This window comes from Bactrocera tryoni, unplaced genomic scaffold (assembly GCF_016617805.1).
Source record: "Bactrocera tryoni isolate S06 unplaced genomic scaffold, CSIRO_BtryS06_freeze2 scaffold_25, whole genome shotgun sequence".
NCBI classification, from domain to species: domain Eukaryota; kingdom Metazoa; phylum Arthropoda; class Insecta; order Diptera; family Tephritidae; genus Bactrocera; species Bactrocera tryoni.
The window spans coordinates 15416530-15435612 of NW_024395977.1; the positions used below are offsets into that span (position 1 = coordinate 15416530).

The 19083-nt window shown below is 36.5% G+C and overlaps 1 protein-coding gene and 1 pseudogene across 2 annotated transcripts in view; one reads left to right on the forward strand and one right to left on the reverse strand.

The window, feature by feature from the left end:
* Window positions 1–3130, reverse strand: part of LOC120780973 — a 30511-nt pseudogene extending 27381 nt beyond the window's left edge.
* The window catches only part of LOC120780465 (nephrin-like), a 791640-nt gene that overhangs the window by 209075 nt on the left and 563482 nt on the right, over window positions 1–19083 (forward strand). The window lies entirely within an intron of this gene.

The following is a 19083-nucleotide window of genomic DNA, read 5'->3' on the forward strand; positions in this document are numbered from 1 at the left end:
TTTATCCGATATTGGCCGTTCCGACAAATGAGCAGCTTCTTGAAGAGAAAATGACGTTTGCAAAATTTCAAAACGATATCTTAAAAAGTGAGGGGTTAGTTCGTATATATACAGACAGAAGGACGGACAGACAGACGGACATGGCTAAATCGACACAGCTCGACATACTGATCATCATATATACTTTATAGGGTCTCCGACGATTCCTTCTGGGTGTTACAAACTTCGTGACAAACTTAATATACCCTGTTCAGGGTATAATAATTGTTTTGTATGTGCACCGATTTTATGAATGCGAATGAGCTGAGTTTGTTACGCTTCGCTAAAATAACGCTAGCTCTTTTTAACCAAAAAGTTAAAAGGGGATAGACAATGTGTTTTTCTATGATTGGGGATTCCCCGTAAAATGAACTCCGATTGAACAGATTGAATAGTGCGTTCCATTCAAATGTTGCTACCATAAAAAAATCCGCTTAATTTAGGGAATTTACGACTAAGCAGACCTCGAACTATGAGCATGAGCTGGGGGGCGCCTGCGGCGCCCCTTTTGACTGGCGCCCTGGGCGGTCGCCCAACCGCGCCCTACCCTAACACCGCTACTGGGAATGTCATACGCACATATTTACATGTGTACGCATATAAGTATGTATGTATGATGCTATTTCAAACGATTGTTGTTTTTGTAAAGCAATGTTTGTAGTTTTTGGGAGTGACATATTTGCATGTGTACGCATAGGTATACAAGTATGTAAGTTTGTGTATGCGTTACTTGTATACCAATGACATACGCACATATTTATGTATGAGTAGCGCGCACATGTTATTGATAAGTGATAATATGACTTGAATTCGCGAAAGCGAACATAACCACATATGATCATGACACTTGTGAATATAACTTTTGAATGATAAAATATACGATTAATGTTCATTTATCACTATTGTAATATATTTAATTTTTTTAAAAATATTATGATAGTTTGTGATATAAATATGTAAGTACGAATATATCTAATACAAAAAATAATTGAAAAATAGGCTCCACCTCCTTTTCTGTTCAGCCGGTCATATCTAAAGATTTCAAATTCGCTGTTGAATATTTCATTATCAAAAATGTGGGGCTTTAGCCAAGTTTCTGTGAAAGCAATGATTTTAAAGTTACAATGAATGCTATTTAAATACAAATCAGTAAGTTTTGTATTAAGCACTCTGTTAAAAATAAGACGCGTTTGGTTCGGAATGTAAATATGTACTCAGCTCTGGTTGCCCAGAACTCCTTTATTTATAAAATTTCTTATCCTAATTTGTGTATGCACCACATGCAGAGTACATACACTAATCTTAATACTAATCTATTGTACATACCGAAGTATGTATGTACACATATCTTAAACATAAGTGTTCTCAACGGCATACACACTATTTCTTATCTTTTAATAGTTTAGGATCATTTCCGTTCCTTTACATCGAGTGCATTAAATATTGCAGTCTCTAATCAATATGCCTGTTCAAATATATTGAACAGGCTTATCTTCGCCAGTGTTGAGGCAGTACAAAGCAATACATAAACAACGCATAGAGATACATATAATACATTTATATGAGGCACGTATGCATTTATATGCAATACGTATGCACTCAACAATTAACAAACAAAGATATTTACTTAAGATAACATATTGACTTAGGATATGTATTTAGGCAATTGAATACAAATGTGCATGTGCACTTGAAAACAACCCTATACCATGTAACATAAACAATACCCGAAATGGGTATTTGTACATATTTATATTTATGACTGTATTTTTATGTGTTAGCGATAATGCATACAAATATTTTACATATGAGATCCGTTTCTATACAGATTTATCTCATTTACAATTGTAGCCGTTAAGAACTGTTCAGAAATCTGAACATACTGCCCACGTTGAAGTGTTTACACTTCAAAATAATTCAAGTATTTATAAATCTTGGGCATATTAATTACATTTTTCTTTACAAGATTTGCGGATCGAACTCGTAATAATTTTTCTAATATATTTCCAATTTTTATTGTATACAATTTAAATTTTTAATATTAATAATTAATTTCGTAAGATATATCTTCCTAGCGGAAATGAGTGCCTTAGTGCCTTGCTGAATTACAAATGCGTTGTAGGACTAGTGTAACGATGACTGCACCAACAATTAATATAATTAGGTTGTCAGTATTCATGCCGTAATGCACCATATTATGCCATTCTAAGTCCAAGTGTTTCGAATTTAATCACGGACTTTTCAGGTCGTATGCCCAATTTCTCCAAGTGTAAACTGGTGATCTCTTCATCGAGTATTTTCGGCAACATATGCAAATCTATGTTGTATTTGTCAGCCTTGATCCACAATTCGATTTGTGCCACCACTTGATTTCTGAACGAGTTGAACATCTCAAGCTGGGATGACCGTGCGCGAATCCCAAATTTACCAGACGTCCTTCGGTAAACAAAATAATAGTAAAACAAAATAATTACCATTGGATAGTGTATAACTATAGACTTGGAGTTTGATAATAATTTTCTCTTTGGCGTTGCATTCAAAAATGCGACGTCGATTTCACAATCGAAATTACCAATATTACAAACGATCGTATCGTCGGACATGTGTTCAAAATGTGCGCCAGTAATAATGTCCTTGCAAAGTTGTTGTTGTTACGAAGATAATAGCTTCTTTGTATGTTTGCTCTATGGTGGTTACTTCATAGCCGTTTGCAAGGCAATGATATAATCTTTTTTTGGTGAGAATAACGATTCCGCCGAAACAACGCAGAGGTTATACACAACTTTTGCCAATATCATATAACCAGCAACACAGCACACTTTGCCAGCAATCATCACATCGGTGGGCCGTTTTATACCATCAATTAACTACTCGCGACAACCATAAGATTATAGAATGTACTCTTGGCTACCGAGTCGTTGATGTTGATGGCTGGCGCACCGAGACGTCTCTCCTTCACCAATTTATATACATTGTGCACATCGGTTGTAGTTTCTTCGTTCAAATCCTTGACGCCCTTCGGGTATTGTGGGCACTTTTCATGCACTGAGTTGGTCAATTTACCACCATTATCGAGAACAGTAAGGTCAGTTCAATACTCCATAAGTATTCCTTATTCATCATCCTTTGAAGGGTCACACTGACCTAGTCTTCCTTTTCATCCTCCTCCCCGTGAACGCGATGATGTCGTGAGGCTGTTCAATAAGTATTTGTTGTGCAGCTGCTGAATCATTGAGTTCACTTGTTGAGTATTTTAAATATTTCAGTGAATTTGCTATTTGCTGCCTTTCAACCAAATATTGAACTAGATCGATGTGGACAATTCTATCCCACGCGGTCCAAGTCAACCCACCCGGCACTCTTTTCAAAAAATACTCCAGAAATATTTTTTTCAAATATATTGTATCTAAACATTTACAACATAGTAAAACTATAAGTAAATTTAACAAAATAAATATAAGGTTATTCTTTTTCTTCTTTTTTAGCTCGAGTCGACCGCATCTCTTTTTATTAATTTGAATATTTTTTCTTCAGTAGGAAAAGGGTAAACAATGTGCATCGCTCTTTACGATGTGCCATGGCTTATCCTTACGTCGACATTTGCAATCTTGGCATAAAATGACGTTTTCAATTCGTCCTCTCTTCCACTGCAATGGTGGAATATTTTGTTCTTTAAAAAATACAAATGTACCACTTTCAATATTTTCAAAAGAAACTTTGCATTTATTTCTTTTTCGTGGTTTATTATTTTTAAATTTTCTATCTTGAGAGATTAATCTTCCTTTTGTTTGTGAAGAAGAATCTCCTAAGTTTATATTTTTCTTTTCAAATGGAAAAGCTGCAGTAAATTTACTATCTGCATTAAATTTTAAATTATTACGAAAGCATTTCTCGTACTGTGTTTCTTTTTTAGTTTTATTAAAATATCTTTCAAGGGATTTTAATTTCCCAAACTTTTTTCGTTGATAATTTAATTTTTTATCTATATGTGTTACAACACAACAGTGAGCTAATTTGGGGCTTATGTTAATTGATCCGTATATCAACCACCCAAACACACTGTTCTGGATTTTGTAATTCATATTTTCAACAGTTATTTTTTCTTCTTTTATTAAATCAAAAAATATGTCCGCACCTAAAAGTAAGTCAATCTTACCCGGAACATTAAATGAAGGGTCGGCCAGCTTTATATTTTCTGGAATTGTTTTAACTTTTATGTGTTCCGAGGGCACATTGGACACAATCTTTTGTACAACAACGGTGTGTAAATTTGCTTCAAAATGATCTGTTAATGATTTTAAATGAAGATTAACTCTTTCATTTGCATTTGTTCTGTTTTGACCAACTCCTTCAATGGTCATAGATTCTGTTCTGGAAGGAAGTTTTAATTTATTTTTTAGTTCTTTGGTTATAAGGTGAACTTGAGACCCACTATCTAATAAAGCACGTGCCTTTATTACTCTTCCATCATGACCTTTTATACCAACAATTGCTGTGGTTAGCAGGACATTTTTAGAATCATTTTTTAATTTCGCATTTTTAGTATTTTTAATCACTGTGCTTTTGCTTTAACGGATTTGTCTTTGTGGAGCCATAAATGATGGTTTCCTTGACATGTGAGGCAACTATCGCCTTTACAATCTTTTATATTGTGCCCTGTTTTAAGACATTTGGTGCATAATTTGTTTTTAATTACTGCATCCCATTTGTCTTGAGTAGACAGAGCTTTAAATTTATAACAATAAAATATATTGTATGAATTATTACATCCCATTATGCATTTAAATTCTGCATTTTGAAATTTTGGTGATGTTTTTGAAACTTGTGCTGCTTTTAGTGCATTCCCTTCATGGTTCAGAAACATCTGTAGTGAATTTAAGGTAGGTATTTCCTTAGGATTTTAAAGGGAATTTTCATACCTAAGTCTTAAATTGTTGTCTAATTTTTGCACAAGCGTATAATTTGATAAAGCTTGTAGCAAATTATCTGCAGACAAACTGAGGCTTTCCAATGCTTGTGAACTTTCAGAAATTTTTCCTTGAAATTTTCGTACACTAAAAGCAGTCTCAGTCACTACTGGTGCATCTAAAATTTGTTTAAAATAGGTATTTGCGAGTAACCTTTTATTTGTAAATTTTTCGTTAAGAAGGTTCCAAGCAACTGAAAAATTTATTGAGGTTGAAGGCAAATTTGCAATACAACTTGCAGCCGATCCTCTTAATTTTGTTTTTAAACTACACATTTTATACATATGTATGTGTCTGAAACATTTTGAGAGACTACGAGTTGCTCAAACAATTCTTTAAAAGTTTGCCACTGAGCGTAATCTCCTGAAAAGATGGGAATGTCTACTTGAGGCAGCGTAAAATTAGTAGAATTTTTTTTGCTAATGGATTTTAATTTAAGTTTGTAAAATCTTAAATCATAGAATTTACTCGTTAACTCATCATTTTCGTGCTGGCTAATAAATTCAAGCACAGTATCACGAGTTTTTCTATAAGTCTCTCTATACTGTCTAGAGAGACTATTTCGTTTAATTCGCAGTCTTCAATATTCTTTTCTAATTCTGTTAATAAGAATTGAAGCCTGCGAACTAAACCAGGATTTGGAAGGCATTCCATTTTCCTGGGAGCACTATTTTCTTTAATAATAGCGATCAATTCGCTTAACTTGGCGTGCGCTGTCAAATAAAGCGTGCCTACCGAACCTTCTACGTCATTTTTAAAATAATTTTCTTTTTATTTTTGGGATCTTTAGACAATTCTAAATGGTTTCGTTGAAACTCTGACCATTTTTTGTCCAAACTATCTAGGAGTTTTTCCAAATTTTCTAAATCTTCATTTATATCCATACTCATGGACTTAAAATGAAGTTTTTGCAGTTCTTCTGCTAATTTTATTTGGTTCTCCATTTTCCCAAAAATAAAAAAAAAAATAATATAATAATAAATAACATATACAAATGAATTAAAAAAATTCAAAATGTTCTTACCTTGATTAGAATGTGGATTATTGCCGGAAAAATACGTGCCGCCAATGAACACAACACTCACTTCTCACTTTAATATTATTATATAATATGATATAATTAAAAAATATATATGTGTATATATATATATATAAATTGATAATAAATATAATATTGATAATAAATAATCAACGAATTCTTGATAATTAGTTTTTTGTATCCACAGGATTTCTTGGCATTTTAGTGATTAAAACAGGGGGCTTGCCACGTTTGTGCTCGAATTCCCGCAGAAAGACCCCATATGACCAGAATGAGTTGTCAAGTATCAATTGAAAATTGTCAGCGGATACGTCGATCTTAAACGACGAAATATCCCTATTGTATTTGAAATTAAATTTACGGATGTCTGTATCTACCGTTTTTAATTTCGACGAGATAAAACTTTGTATATCATCGACTGTGGTATCTGCTTGAGATAAAAATTGCCTTTTTCCGCGGTATTACAACTAAGTTTTTATTAGCTGACATGGAGGTATTTGAAGGCGAATCTTGAAAAGTTTTCCGCTTACCGTGTTCAGTAATAGTTTTCTCTGTGTCCTGAGCAGACGGAACCCTCTCTCTGTGAGGACAAGGGGATGCAAGATTGGTGAGATCAATAGTGGGTGGGGCATTCTTTTTAAGGGGTTACATGGGTTTCCTCGGGCAAAAAACGACTTTTTTTCAATAATTTTTTTTACATATAAAAAATGAAATATTTTAATGAAATTTTTTTTTATTTAAAAGACTCATATTTACTAAACCTTCTGTAAAATTTTCATAAAAAAATAACAAAATGACAGTCATTACCACGCCATTTCCGACAGTCCCTCGGAAAAAAGGGCATCCGCGTTGTCATCAGAAGTTCTTTCAAGATCTTTTTTTTCAAATAGTTGTAATTAAAAAAAAAAACATGCTTCAATCAAGACCTTGTAAATGATATCTCGAAGACCTGTGTAAAACTTCATCAAGATCGGTAGAGTAGTTCGCGAGAAATCTTGACAACCGACTTTGAAAACATAGTTTTGAGAAAAACGCATTTAAAAACGCCACACTTAGCCTAGCTAGCCTCGAGCGCACAAGTTCTCGAGGCTGTATCGAGGAAAACTTGAAAATGTAGGACAATATTCTAGAGATGTTATAGAATTTAATAAGACAAAAAAAATTTTCGATTTTTTGAAACTGTGAAACCCATGCAACCCCTTGACGAAGATACAGTGGTATCTTCATCAGACGGACGTTTACGTTTAGATGAAGGTTTTGGGTTCTCTTCTTGCACATTTAGACATTGAAAGGATTGAAACGACGTTTCAAAATGCCTAAATTTTTCAATAAGGGTTTCAAGCTCACGACCAATCTCCTTGAAACCATTGCGTGCCTGCTTAAAAACTTTAAACAATTCAATTTCTGCTGGTCTGCATTTTAAACAAGATCAGCGCAAGCCCTTACTGCCAAAAATAGAATCCAATATCCTACCTGTCAGTCCAGCACATTTAAGATGGGCAAGCCCATCACAAAGCCAGCAAGAAACGAAGCGTTCCGACTCGCCTTTCACAGAGCAGTTCGGAAAGTTAGAAGTCATAATGAGCAAAAACAATATTAAATAAAAATATAAAAAATGTTAAATAATAAAAGTAAAAAGAGCAATGACAAAAATATTTATAACAAATGAATGCTGAAAATTTCTCAAGGGTTTTTGAGATACGAAAAGTTACTATAATTGGGATGCGCGATTAAAAAATCAAAAATCACCAATTGTCTGTTTCGAAAAGTTCAGCCGACAAACTAAAACGCGTGCGCACGGTTTCACGGTTCAATTACAAGCAGTGGCGGATTTGCAATCCTAGCCGCTCTAGGCCCCAGGCCATGTGCCGCCTCTTTCTCAGCACCCATCATTATAGACTAAAGACATAATTCATGATTATACTTTATTTCCACTTTTAATTGATTCAGAAAATTGTTTAACTAAAAGCTAGCAGATAAAGCTAGCTTTTAATATTTTCCGAGATTTCAAGGATGATTGGACATTTAAATAAAACATTTAAAAATGGTTTTAGGTTTTGTTTTTAATAAAATAAGTGTTTTACTCGTACAATGTGTTACAAAACTCGTTTGCACTTAAGCGCAGCAAAACCATTAATCAAATCTTCGCAATACAATTTGCTTAAAAAATCAGCTTCTATGTTAGGCAAAGCAAGATCGTTTAACCTCTGCTCCGTCATTGTTGTGCGTAAATAGTTTTTCACTCTCCGCAAACAAGAAAACGATCTTTCTCCAGTACAGTTACTGGCAGGTGTACACACACATACGAAGAGCAATATCCACGTTTGGGTAAATGGTTTGAAGACCATCGGTTCGTAACAATTTCAACAATCTGACTGCACTCTTTCGCTTCTCATTTTTTATGCTGCAGTGAGAACGAAAATGAAGACATTTTTCTGTAAAATCGTCTTCTAAGTCAGTAGAATAAATCATTTGCAATGCCTTGGCCTTATCTTCGACTTCTGAGATGTTTAGATTCGTCAGGTTGGTAATAAAGTAAAATTTATTGTAGAGTAATTTATAAGCATCCCGACGTCTTTTCAGGTCTTCTGACAATGTATCAATTACTACTAAAAAAGTATTTAATCTAAAATTTCCACGGCCATTTTTTTGTTGCATCTCTTCACCTGTATTTGTTTCGCCAGGAAGCAGCTTACGCTTTCGATTGCGTCGAAAATCTTTTTCGTATTCCTGTACGAAGGACAGTCAATCTCTATGACAATGGTAATGCCAATTTCCACACTCTGAGGTTTGTTGCTTGTGGCGTTAACGCGATCTAATAAATCTCCCCAAAAAACAGCCATGAGGGCCGTTTCAAAACTTTCCAGTTTCAAACGAATACCTCTTGCTTCGCATATAACGGTTCTCTTCTGTTGTGTGTCATTTTCGATGGTGACTAACGCTTTATGGATTTCATTCCAGGATTCGCGTAAACTTTTGCATGCGTATGCACGAGCTGACCAACGAGTCGTTGATAGACTTTTGACGGTGAAATGGGTTGGCTGCTTTCAGCTGCACATTCACCTACTAAATTCAGCGAGTGTGCTGAACAGGGAACATAGTCGGCAAGGAATGAAATTTCCTTTATTTTAGCTTGCAGGCCGTTATAATTGCCTGACATGTTAGCTGCATTGTCATATGATTGCCCGCGGCAGTTTGAAATGTCAACTCCCAATTCAGTTAAAGTGAAGTAACAGCATCTGTCATTTGTTGGGATTTGTGGCCTGTGTTTGAAATAAACTTGAGAAACCGTTCTACAGGTGATCCATTAGGCAGGACATATCTGATTACATAAGTGAGCTGGTCTACGTGAGATATATCCGGTGTCGAGTCAATGATCAGAGAAAAATATTTTGCTGTTAATATTTCCATTACAATTATTTCCAAAACTTTGTTTCCCATAAATCGAATGAACTCTTCGCATGTTGTTGAAGAAAGATAACTCGTAAGTCCTGAGCCTGGATTTCCATAACGTGTAATGAGTTTAGCTAAGAACGCATCGAGTTCGGCGATAAGCTCTAAGGACATTAAATAATTTCAATTGTGGATTGATCCAAATTTTTCGTCGTGTCCTCTGAAAGGCAAACCACGTGATGCAAGTGCTTTTACGCATGCAACTACTCTTTTCAGAATGTTTTTCCAGTAAATTATTTTTTCATCTAATTGCAATGTTAATGCGCGGTCTATGCGACCTAACACGGTGATTTGTTCTTCCATATGCAGAACAGATAATTTGTGAGTAGGCGAATTCTCATGAGTTGACACTCGATGATATGAACTTTTCCAGTTATTGAAACCTTCTTTTTTGTCGAACTGACGCTCCCCACCATTAAAAAGCAAACAAGGACTAGAAAAAACACATCCAGTACTTTTGGAATAAATTAGCCACTTACGCGGAACTTTTTCACCATAGAGAAGCTGACGTTCGAATAAATGTCTCGACAGCTGTCGGGCTTTATTTTTGCAAATGCGCTCACTCTTGGGAAAATCATTTTGGATGTTTTGATTGGCTCCGTTCTTACAAATGTGATCACGCGTGAACTCGTCGATAGTCCATTTAGCTGGATCGTCATTGATTTCGTAGACCTCCTGGCCCGGAGCATTGGGCTGCACTCCTACTCCTGCCACTCCTGGTACGAGTGGGATATCTTCGGCTTGTTCTTTTGATATACTTGCCACATTGATCTAAGTATTTTCACTTGAAGGCACTTTAGACACTGCAGAATCATCAGTTGACGTAACGCCACTACTACTTAGAACGTCGAGTGTTGGGTCTATAATAGGATCTTGAAAATCTGTAGACGGTTTTCCAAAGAAATCGTCTAATTTCCCCGTTTTTTTAATCGTATCCTTTTGTTTATCATCTTTTTCTTTAGCTCGTTTGCGATACTCTGTCCCACTTAACTTTACCCTTTGCTTTCCGTCCATATTTAACTATGTAACACAAAGTTTTTAAGTGTGCGTGAGATAATTGCAAATATTTATGTTAATAGGTATAATATAGCAGTGCATACACGTCGCGTCGCGAATGTCGTTACCAAGTTAATGAAAAACTTAATCCGCTCAATTCAATTGCTATACGCACATTGTTGACAATCGCAGTCACGAGCGGATAAGCGAGTAAGTACCTATTCTTCCTAGATACTTTATATGTACGATGTACGAAATTATTTATACTTTAATACGCAAAAATAGTGATTTAGGAAGATTATATAAACATACGGTTAAGATACTTTGCATTTGAGTTATTTCTTGTTAATATTGTTGTTATCAGTGATTTTTTGGCACGATTTGCCGCCCTTAATATCTGGCCGCTGTGTGAACTGACGTTGAGCAACACGAAAAGCTCCGTCAGCATCGGGAAGGACCTCTCCGAGCCGTTCGATACCAAACGAGGTTTCAGACAAGGCGACTCCCTATCGTGCGACTTCTTCAACCTGGTTCTGGAGAAAATAGTTCGAGCTGCAGAACTAAACAGAGAAGGTACCATCTTCTATAAGAGTGTACAGCTGCTGGCGTATGCCGACGATATTGATATCATCGGCCTCAACACCCGCGCGTTAGTTCTGCTTTCTCCAGGCTGGACAAGGAAGCACAGAAAATGGGTCTGGCAGTGAACGAGGGCAAGGCGAAATATCTCCTGCCATCAAACAAACAGTCGTCGCACTCGCGACTTGGCTCTCACGTCACTGTTGACAGTCATAACATTGAAGTTGTAGATAATTTCGTATATTTAGGAACCAGCATTAACACCACCAATAATGTCAGCCTGGAAATCCAACGCAGGATTGCTCTTGCCAACAGGTGCTACTTCGGACTGAGTAGGCAATTGAAAAGTAAAGTCCTCTCTCGACGAACAAAAGCTAAACTCTATAAGTCGCTCATAATTCCCGTCCTGCTATATGGTGCAGAGGCTTGGGCGATGACAGCAACCGATGAGTCGACGTTACGAGTTTTCGAGAGACAAATTCTGAAAAGATTTATGGTCCTTTGCGCATTGGCCACGGCGAATATCGCATTCGATGGAACGATGAGCTATACGAGATAAATGACGACATTGACATAGTTCAGCGAATTAAAAGACAGCGGCTACGCTGGCTAGGTCATGTTGTCCGGATGGATGAAAACACTCCAGCTCTGAAAGTATTCGACGCTGTACCCGCCGGGGGAAGCAGAGGAAGAGGAAGACCTCCACTCCGTTGGAAGGACCAAGTGGAGAAGGACCTGGCTTCGTTTGGAATATCCAGTTGGCGCCACGTAGCGAAAAGAAGAAACGACTGCCGCGCTGTTGTTAACTCGGCTAGAATCGCGTAAGCGGTGTCTACGCCAATTAAGAAGAAGAAGAAGAATATCTGGCCGCCCTAGGCCAGGGCCTTAGGGCAAATCCGCCTCTGATTACAAGAGAGTATTTTATTTCATTTTATGCAATCGCTTAGAATAAATCTTAAACTAACGGCTTAATCTAGTGGTAATAGAGGTATATGTTACAAAAGGGGTCAATAATTATCTTTCGTTAAACATTGTAACAGATTATGGTAAGTATAAAGGTAAGTAATTGATTGGAATTATGAATGCATTATTAAGGTAAGTATTTTGCAATTTCAGAGTCTGCCCAAAATGGAATATTTTCGAAATGTCGACTCAACATAGGCGCTACTCTTGACCATAATATGGAAAGAAGATGTGGTGCCGAGAGCTCACGTATGCTTTAAAGTTCTGCCAGCTAGTGTCAAGGCGCAATGGAATCGACTCATCCCAATCTAGTTTTTTGGATCCAAAGCTCTTGCAATAAGATTTTTGCTTTGGTAACTAGTGGGGCTAGTAATCCAAGAGGATCAAAAAGGTGAGCAGAAACTGGCAATATATTTCTTTTAGTGGCTCGCAGATCATTAATATTGTCATCTAAAACAAAGCGAAACAAATCCTTTTTCGGCAACCAATGGATCCCTAACGTTTTAGTCGAACTTTTGTCATTGAAGTTTAATGACTTTTCAGTGCAATCACTGTCGAAAAAATTAGGGTGGTTCGAAAACCATTCCGTTAAGGTGAATCCGGCCGAGTTTAATATTTTAAATACCTCACTTCTCAAAAGATCTAGAGACTCAAAATTTTCGGACCCTGTTAATAAATCATCAACATAAAAGTCTCTTTTGATGGCCAATGAACCGAGTGGATATTTCATTGTATTGGCATCACTGAGCATTTGCAAACACCGTGTTGCGAGAAATGGAGCAGGCGCAGTGCCGTATGTTACGGTGTTAAGACGAAAAATTTAAATTTGCTCAGAAGAATGCTCTCTCCACACAATAAGCTGACAATTTCTGTCATCTTCATACATAATTATTTGACGGTACATGTTAGTAATGTCCGCTATTAGTGCATACTTATGTAAGCGAAAACGAAGAAGAGTTGAGTATAACTCTTCTTGGATGGTTGGACCTACCATCAAAAGTTCATTCAACGCTATTTGAGTTCAAGATCGTCTCGAAGCATCAAATACAACACGTAATTTGGTTGTTGTGCTCTCGTGTCTTAAAACGCATTGGTGCGGAATGAAGTAGTGTGGCTCACTCGGGATCTTATTGTTCGTTGGGCTCATGTGACCCAATGCTCTATATTCATTCATAAAGTCCAGATACATTTTGCGAAGTGCTGGATCTTTTAATGTCCTTCTCTCCAGGGCCTGAAACAGCCGAACTGCGGTTTCATAGGAGTGACCGAGTAACTTACGGTCAGCTTTAAAAGGCATTCTGACTTGAAGCCGTCCTGAAGGCAATACTTGAGTAGTATTAACGAAAAAATTTTCACATTCTTGTTGCTCTGGTGTGAATTTGATGCCATTTGATTCTGAAGGTAATTCTTCAAGAGCCCAATATTTTTGGACCACTGAATGTATTGACGTAAAGTCTTCTTCAGCTTGGCATAATGTGCTATGTAATCTGGGAGGAGAACTTATATTACTGACGTATTTGCCAGATACAATCCATCCTAAAAGGGTTTTCTGAAAAGTTGGTTGGTTGGGACCATTTTTAATTTGGCCAACAGTTAAAAGCTCGAAAAATGTTTCAGCACCCAATAGGATATCCACTTTTTTACACTCCACTTCCACTTTTGGTCCTCACTTAAATTACTGCTGTTGGCAACATTACTCGATCCGGCATACTCGCTGTATGCATGGCATGTGTGGTGGATGGTTGCGGATGAGGTGCAGCGGGGAAAGACACTTGATACTGGTGCAACAGCGAGTGATGAGATCGATTGTTTGTAGGTATGGGCTTCGTCCTAGAGTGTGATGATCCTTCCGCTGATAGCTGCTGGTATCTCCTATTTAAGGCGGCTTCACAGTCCTTCCACAGTGGCAGTTTGTCATAGCCCAGCGCTTCTTCCCATTTGGATCGGGTGGCAGAATCAACCTTTGTCATTACAATGTGTATGATTATTGAGTATGTTATTTGTTTTTCATCGCCCAGCGATAGCAATGAATCATATTCCGCTGACACTTCGTCAATCATTTAACGCAGGGAAGGCGCAGATGGCTTTGGGATGGTTGGCGGCTCAAAAAGTTTAGATATTGTATTGAAAAATATCAGACATTTATTATCATAAACTTTTTTGAGACTTGCCAACGCCTTCGGATAATTTTCATCCGACATCTGAAACGCTTTAACTGTTCCCAAAGCCTCTCCAGACAGACAATTAACCAAATGGTTAAATTTTTCAATATCTGGGATATTTGGATCATTATGAACCAAGCTCTCAAATAATTTCTTAAAATTTTTAAACTCTGAATATTCTCTCTCGAATTTTGGCAAATTCATTTTAGGGAGCCTTGAGCTGTGAGAAGCTACAGAGGATGTTTCGGCAAGTGAAGTTTTATTTTTCGCTAAAATTAACTTGATTATTGACTTCGTTTCAACGATTATGTCGTCTAACTCCCCTCGGGCCATGTCGTCTTCATCAATTTCTTCAATCTTTGATTGGCATTTGAGTGAATTGAATAATCAAGACGACATAGTCCCTACTCGGGCGCCATGAAAATTTCTCAAGAGTTTTTGAGATACAAAAAGTTACTATAATTGGGATGCGCGGTTAAAAAATAAAAAAAACACCAATTGCCTGTTTCGAAAAGTTCAGCCGACAAACTAAAACGCGTGCGTACGGTTTCACGGTTCAATTACAAGAGAATGTTTTATTTCATTTTATGCAATCGCTTTGCCTAAATCTTAAACTAACGGCTTAATCTAGTGGTAATATAAGTATATGTTACAAAGGGGGTCAATAATTATCTTTCGTTAAACATTGTAACAGATTATGGTAAGTATTGTTTAAATGAGTAAAGCATCCACCTCCTCTACTCGATAAAACTGGCGCATCCTAATGGAACAGCTCAACTCACCACGTCCGATGACACCATACTCACTCACCACACTTCAACATCATTTCAACCAATTCATCAAAACGGATGTACAAACAGGGAAAAGGCTATTAATTCGTTCTAAACACTTTCGTCACAAGTTCGCCTTGCAATTGACTTTCGCTTATACACATTAAATCGGATCAATCCTGCATGCGGCGTTTTAACAATTAATTCGACCGGGATTCTGCAAATCGTCAAATTTTCATCAGATGCATTTTTCGATCGTATCTTGGCATGTAGCGAATGCCTTTACATACCTACCAAGCATTTTCATTGTTAAATACGAATTGTAAAATTTAATCTTCTTAATTAAATTAAATTGTATTGAAAAATATGAGATTATTTTTCTTACCCTCGTCTTAACATGGTCCTTCGAGCCATAGTCAGAGGCACTATGGATTATTGAAACAAAAAAAATCGAGAAAAATTAAAACAAGAAAAAAAGAAATTGTACAGTGAAGAAAAACCAAATATTGTACATAAACTTGTGCTGACATAATTAAGTCACATAAACGTTAGGGTGAACAAATTCATAAATGTTGAACTTGATTGACAAATCGAAAATAAAAGTTTCACAAATTTAAAATAAATTACTTAAACTTTACTGTGTTTATTGTTTTTTAAAGGTTTATTTTTATGTAAAAGCAAAAATCTGTTTTCTTCTAAAATATTTCCATATATGTACATACATACCTATCAAATATAAATTGACAAGTGGACGAAATATAGATAAAATTTCAAATTAAGCAAAAATAAAAACATTAACATCAAAAGTGCGTGAAAACCAAAACAAAAAATTATATAAATCAGTGTAAAGAAACAAAAAACAACATAAACCGGGCGCGAAATCTCTAAACAAAAAATACATACATACGCCTAGTACGGCTCGATTTGTGGGGAGGCAAAAAAATCGCCCAATGCTCTATGAAAATCATATTCTAGGGATCAAAATAAGAAACTTTGCCGAAGGAACCATACTTCTGAAACGAATTCTGATGTCCCCCAATTTGGCTCGTACTTTTGGGTAGGGGCAAATTTTGAAATAGAATTGAAATTACCATTTCATTCTTATTACCTCTGAAAGTGAGGAGAACTAAAGCAATAACCACTATGGTATTTCAAAAATAATAAGTGAAGTGACCATTCCAAATCAAAAAGTTTGCAATGAATCCACCATCACCAATAAGTGAAGTGACCATTCCAAATCAAAAAGTTTGCAATGAATCCACCATCCTCTACACCGCAAGATGAAGCAACTACATCAACAACTATCGAAACCCAATGAGTCATATACCCAAGCATAATGTTACTGTTTTTGGTGTGTCTACTAATTTGACTGATCTTAATTTACCAACCCATCTGGATATCTTGAGATATTAGTAAGTAAGGATAAGTTTTCCCATAAATCATTCACTATTCAAGTACAAGATAAGTTGATTGGAATTTGGGAAAAACTTGGTATGGAAATAATGCTGAAAAAAAGTGTATGTAATAAATTGAATAAATTGCTTGACAAGTATCAAGAGCAAATCAAGAGAAAAAACAAGTAAGGAAGGGCTAAGTTCGGGTGTCACCGAACATTTTATACTCTCGCATGATAAAGTGATAATCGAGATTTCATTATACGTCATTTACATATTTTTCAAATACCGTATTTTTGTAAAGTTTTATTCCGCTATCATCATTGGTTCCTAATGTATGTACTCGTATTATACAGAAAAGGCATCAGATGGAATTCAAAATATTGTTATATTGGAAGAAGGCGTGGTTGTGAACCGATTTCACCTATATTTTGTACATGTCATCAGGGTGTTAAGAAAATATTACATACCGAATTTCATTGAAATCGGTCTAGTAGTTCCTGAGATATGGTTTTTGGTCCATAAGTGGGCGAGGCCACGCCCATTTTCAATTTTTAAAAAACGCCTGGGTGCAGCTTCCTTCTGCAATTTCTTCCGTAAAATTTTGTGTTTCTGACGTTTTTGTTAGTCCGTTAACGCACTTTTAGTGATTTTCAACATAACCTTTGTATGGGAGGTGGGCGTGGTTATTATCCGATTTCTTCCATTTTTGAAATGTATATGGAAATGCCTGAAGAAAACGACTCTGTAGAGTTTGGTTGACATAGCTATAGTAGTTTCCGAGATATGTACAAAAAACTTAGTAGGGGGCGGGGCCACGCCCACTTTGCAAAAAAAATTACGTCCAAATATGCCCCTCCCTAATGCGATCCTTTGTGCCAAATTTTACTTTAATATCTTTATTTATGGCTTAGTTATGACACTTTATAGGTTTTCGGTTTCCGCCATTTTGTGGGCGTGGCAGTTGGCCGATTTTGCCCATCTTCGAACTTAACCTTCTTATGGAGCCAAGAAATACGTGTACCAAGTTTCATCATGATATCTCAATTTTTACTCAAGTTACAGCTTGCACGGACGGACGGACAGACGGACGGACGGACAGACAGACATCCGGATTTCAACTCTACTCGTCACCCTGATCGCTTTGGTATATATAACCCTATATCTGACTCTTTTAGTTTTAGGACTTACAAACAACCGTTATGTGAACAAAACTATAATACTCTCCTTAGCAACTTTGTTGCGAGAGTATAACAACACCCAACAATTTACAGAGTATGTAAAATCTCTGGAAACAATTTTTTACATTGGAACATGTAAATGCGATTTGAAGGCAGCTCCATGTCCATGCGGCTGGGTTCCCGAACGCCTCAAAGAGTTCATGTACGATCAACATAATCAGAGAAGACTAACAATGAATGCATTTATGATGGAAACTGAAGACCAAGAAGCAACGTCTATGTCATCAATGCCAACATACCAAGATCCCGATGATTCAACATACGCACCGCCAACGGTTCAAGAAGATATGGATAGAAGCACAAGTTCACAATACACAGAGAGAAACGATTGTTTTAACTTTGCTTTGGTATGTGACAGATTTGGTGTGCCTGACAGAGTAGCATCAGCAGAGCGGTTCCCAATGCTCTTTTGCAAGATTTTAAAATTAAAGATAAGCATGGGAAACCTCTCATCATGGATAAATCGAAAGTTCGCAGAGAAAAAGAGAAATGCAGACAAGATGTGCTACGCAAACGGTTAGATGATACCAATTTGTTAGCGTTTTCATTCGATGGCAGAAAAGATGATACTTTAACGATAGATAAAATTGATGAGAAGTATCATACTAGGATGGTAAAAGAACCTCAACTTGTTATTTTGAGAGAACCCAATTCTGAATTGATTGATTAAGTAAGACTGGAACATGAAACCGCTGAATACAAAACAACCAAATTAAATGGTTTTTTCAACGATAAAAATATATCACTGGATATATTAATTGGAATATGCACTGACGGTGAGCCAACAAACACTGGCCCACACGGTGGAATTATACGACGATTCGATTTGCTGTTAAAAAGACCATTGCATTGGTTTGTTTGCCTTCTACACTTCAACGAACTTCCGTTTCGGCATTTGTTTGAAGCTTTGGATAAATCAACCAGCACTGGACCATGATCGACAACCGGAAAACTGAGCCGTCAAATCGAAACTTGTGAAACTCTTCCGGCAAGTTATTGCTATCACTCATTTATTATAATTGTCAACCATTTTTAATTATTTTATTATTATATATTTTTAGGTGGTGGACGGCTTCCAGAAAATTGAGTTGCAAAATATGCCACCTGCTCCAGAAAAAAAAAGAATTTTCCACCGATTCGAAGTACTTATACGACAGGGCCCATGCAATTTCTAGCGGCGTGGTTCCAGTGGATCTGGCTAACATCAAACCAGAGAAAATTGTACATTCTCGGTGGCTCACCAAGGCCGCTAGATTATTGCGATTATATGTGGCAACGGAAAATCCAGATGCAAATTTAAGAATTCTGGTTGAATTTATAATTAAATGTTATGTGCCAATGTACTTCAATATAAAGTATTACAGCTCTGTCGTGTACGGCAGTGCATTATTTTTCAAGTTCATTTGTTGGTCATGATTTCTCGTTTACGCAAATTGTCAATCAAGTAATTAAAGATAATTCATATTATGCGCATTCGGAA